The sequence below is a fragment of the Lipotes vexillifer genome, unplaced genomic scaffold, assembly GCF_000442215.2.
Source record: "Lipotes vexillifer unplaced genomic scaffold, Lipotes_vexillifer_v1.1 scaffold253, whole genome shotgun sequence".
Lineage (NCBI taxonomy): Eukaryota > Metazoa > Chordata > Mammalia > Artiodactyla > Lipotidae > Lipotes > Lipotes vexillifer.
In genome coordinates this window covers 539373-543421 of record NW_006780322.1, presented here as the reverse complement: position 1 = coordinate 543421, position 4049 = coordinate 539373, and the positions used below count along the sequence as shown (strand labels likewise).

At 50.1% G+C, this 4049-nt stretch overlaps 1 protein-coding gene across 1 annotated transcript in view; it reads right to left on the bottom strand.

The window, feature by feature from the left end:
* Positions 1-4049, bottom strand: part of RAB11FIP5 (RAB11 family interacting protein 5) — a 35790-nt gene that overhangs the window by 16006 nt on the left and 15735 nt on the right. The gene's annotated exons all lie outside the window — the stretch shown is intronic.

Below are 4049 nucleotides of genomic sequence, written 5' to 3'. Positions count from 1 at the left end.
GGGAAAGAGCACTCACTCATCTGTAAGCACCTACCGTGTGTGACAAAGGAATGCGGGGGTGCTCATCTCCCTTCCATTTACACCTCACAACAAACCTGGGATTTTACAGATCAGGAGGTCAAAGCTCTGTGGTGAAGTAACTTATCCAAGAACAAGCAGCCAGGAAGGAGACTCTAATTAATAATAATGTATTGCTATTGGCTCATCATTCATAACAAATGTACCACACTAATGTAAGAGGTTAATAATAGAGGAAACTAGAGCAGGAGGGGGCGTGAGGGAATATATACAGGAGCTCTCTGTACTTTCCACTTGTTTTTCTGTAAACCTAAAACTAAAGCTAAACTCTATTAATTAAAAAAAGAAGACACAGTGAGCACACAGAGAACACAATGAGCAAGAGATCATGAAAGAAACAATACAAGAAAGTTCTCCTGAAGGACATGAGCACCAGCACAGAAGGGCCCACAAGCATGCAGCTGGAAAGACCCAGCCAGCAGGTATCACTGCAAGGTTTCAGAGCACCAGGTTTGTACATTCAGGAGACCCTGAAGGTTTCCAAAGAGGGGAGACACATTTGTACATTCAGGAATTAGAATAGCATCAGGTCCTCATTAGTAACACTGGGCACCATATGGAGTCATGCCTTCAAAACTCTGAAGGAAAAGCTTCCAGCATAGAATTCTGGACTCAGCCAACCAAGCATGATCGTGGAATAAAGCCCGGTGGAGGTGGTCAAATTGGTCACTGAAGGGCTCCAAGTCCCTCAGAGGATACACACACCACACCACACACAAACACTACACACTGTACCACACCCCACACGCCTCAGTCCATGCTGTGGTGGTCATCTCCCACCTAAGATCCGCTCACCCCGCAACACCAGCTCCTTGAGCTTCTCACAGACATTAAGTGGGAGGTCTTTTGTATGAAAGTCCCTGCACATCCAAATGTCCAGAAATCAGTCACTGCAAGGGCTTGGTGGTGGTGGTAGGTTTAAATGCTGTGACTTTAAAAAAAAAAAAAGAAAAAGAAAAGAAAAGGTCTTCCCAGAGACACTTCCAATTGCACCCCTTTGGAAGAGTCCACCATGACTAACCTCTTAGGTGTCCATTGCGGGCTATGCACCCAGCCTCTGCTTGGGGACCACTGGATGGCCTAAGTGAAGGGAGCCTGGGCTGTTCGTTTTCCCTCCCAAACCGGAGAGACCACCCCCAGTAAGGCTGGGTCAGGACAGACGGTGGCACAGGCAGGGAGGGCGGAGGGCTATGCTCAAAGGGTGTGTGGGTGTTTACGTGCTGCTCTCGGTGATGAGCAGGCACAGGGAGGAAAGATGGGGGGGAGGAGGGGCAGGGAGTGGAGAAGAGAGCTGAGAGACAGACTGACGGGATGCGTGTGAGGATGTGTCTGGGGGCACGAGGAGACATTTAATAGAAAGACAAACCAGCTAGCATCAACATCCTCATACCCCTGCTTTCCCAACCCAACGTCCACTTTGGGCCTGACCCTTTAACTCTTTCAAGGCCAAGTCACCTTGCCCAAACCTGGACCAGGCCTCATTTAGCACAGAAAGATTCTGGGAGGTGGGGCAAAGAGAAGTATATGGACTCCAGCCGCAGACCCACCAAGCCCTGAGCGACGGGAATCCGCAAGCACAGACATCCTTCACTTGGGCATAAGGGTCAGGGGTCCTACGCCCCAGCTAGTCACACTCCACACACCACAGCAGTAACAGTGGTTATCTCTGCAGAGTGAGGGTGCAGGGAACTATCACTTCCCGCATTGCCTATTTTTGTCCTGTTTGAATTTTTTATAAGAGCCATATATCACTGTCGTAATAGGAAAAAGAGACAAAAGAAAATTCCCGTTCCTATCTTATCGTCTCAGTTGGCTGAGACAGAATGGGATCCTCGCCTCTCCCTCCAACCCCTCGATGAAAGACGATGCATTATGTTACCAGCCCAGCTGAGGCTCAGGTCCTCGGCCCAAAGGATCCTTGTCCCCCCCCCGCTTCCCAACCCCCTCCCCATAAGGTCACTTCTGCTTCTCCTGCTCTTCCCCAGGGAATTTGGGGTTCTTCTCTGGACTTGCTTTTCAGGGATGCCAGGAAGGAAAAGAAGACTTTCCTCACCATTTTCTGAGATTCCCCCATCCAGAGCAGAGTGAGGCTGAGAATGGCTGGGACCTGCCTCTGGACCCTCAGTCACTGTTGCCATCTGTCTCCCTATCAGTCAGGGGCAGGACTCATTGGACCCTGCCAGCTACTTGGAGCAGGCCTTCTCCCAGAAGTGTGACAGGCTGAGATGGCGAAGGCAAGGCCACACAACCAACAGCTTGTGGACAAAGGCCTGTTACTCCCATCCGTGGCTGAGACCTGGCCAAAGCCAATTAGGATTTGACCATGGCCCCAGCACATATCTAGATGGTGGCTCACGAGACAGACTCATCTTCACAGCTCTACAGCTGCGGCACCCGAACCTGCATGTATCAGTGCGGGATTTCTTTATTATCTATTCATACTAAGATACAACCTAAAACCTACTGAATTAGAAGGGCCAGGCCTAGAAATCTACATTTCAAGGTGGAAGGGAGTACCTCCTCAGGTGACTGAATTCACCAGACCCAGTGTGAGAACCACAGTAGGACGGTCCCCTGCCTGCTCTACATCACTTCACGGATCAGAGGCCAACTTTCCCTCCACCTGGGTGCATCATCAAGGACACTCAGTTGTTACACAGAAGAAAGCTGCGTCTCTCCCCTGCCCAGCCAAGGCTTGCCTTCCAAAGTCCACTGAACCCACTTCTTCCGAGATAATTGACCCTAGAAACCCTCATCCCTCTCCGCCTCCCCCCAACCCGGGACAAATTATCAAAGGAATACATACATGGGGGAGGATCAGGCATCAATAAGTACTTTCTATGGATAAAGAGTGCTAAAATGAACAAGGCCTCTGTTCCACAAAGTGCATTTGAAACAGCACTCACCAGGACAGGAAGGACAGTGATTCTGCCCCAGTACAATTTCCCTGACACGCACTCAGCTCTCAAAGCCTAGATTCTTCAGCCCCTACAGAATGTAAAACAACGACCTGCACATCCTTCACTGCAGGCACTGAACTGTTTCACCTACATGGCACCCACCTCAACCCCGGCACTGTCTGAGCACCTGAACTCTCCAAAGCCCAGGAAGCGTGTGCTCAGGAAACAGGTTTTGACAAAGATGATCATTATCTGGGACTTGTCCCAGGTATGACTGCAGCCAAGACATGCTCCATCAGGAAAGGAGCACTAAGGGAAAATTCCTTGCATGTAAGAGGTACGTGCCGCTACAGACGCTGCTCTTCAGGAGTGACATACAACACTGCTTCTCAAACTGCAAAGTACAAAAGGATCGCTGAGTCTGGTAAAAATGCAGATTCTGATGCAATGGGTGCAGATGGGCCTGAGAGGCTCCATTTCTACCCAGCTTCCAGGGGATGCCAGGGCTGCTGGCCTGTGGACCACACCTGAGAGGCAAGACAAATGACAGGTGCTAGAGAATCAGCAGAGCTAGACTTACTGCATGCTCACTGTGTGCCAAACTCTGTACCTCTTTTACTATCCACACAGTCCAGGAGACGAGATCCATTATCCCCACTATGTGGATGAGGAAACTAAGTTACAGAGAAGGTTTGTGACTTGCCCAAGGTCAAACAGCTAGCAAGTGATACAGTCAGAACTAGAACATGAAGATGCCTGACTCCCAGCCCACATTCTTAACCTTCGAGGGACAGCATTTGTCATCAAGCTGAATGCAAACGTTGGGCCTCCAGACACCCTGAGAGGACAGAGGCTGGAAAAGGTACACCACAGAGGCCCAAAGAGGCAAGGAGGTGGCGTATGAAGGCCAGAACCCCCTTCAAAGGGTTGGCACAATCCCAGGAGGATGGAGCCCTGAAAGGTCATTAAGGAAACCTCGGGGTTTTGTCCTGTCCCCAGGCCATTAAAACCATGTCTGAGAGCAGTCAAGCCTCCCCCAGCAGATGCAGAACCACAGAAAAGCTCTAAAAG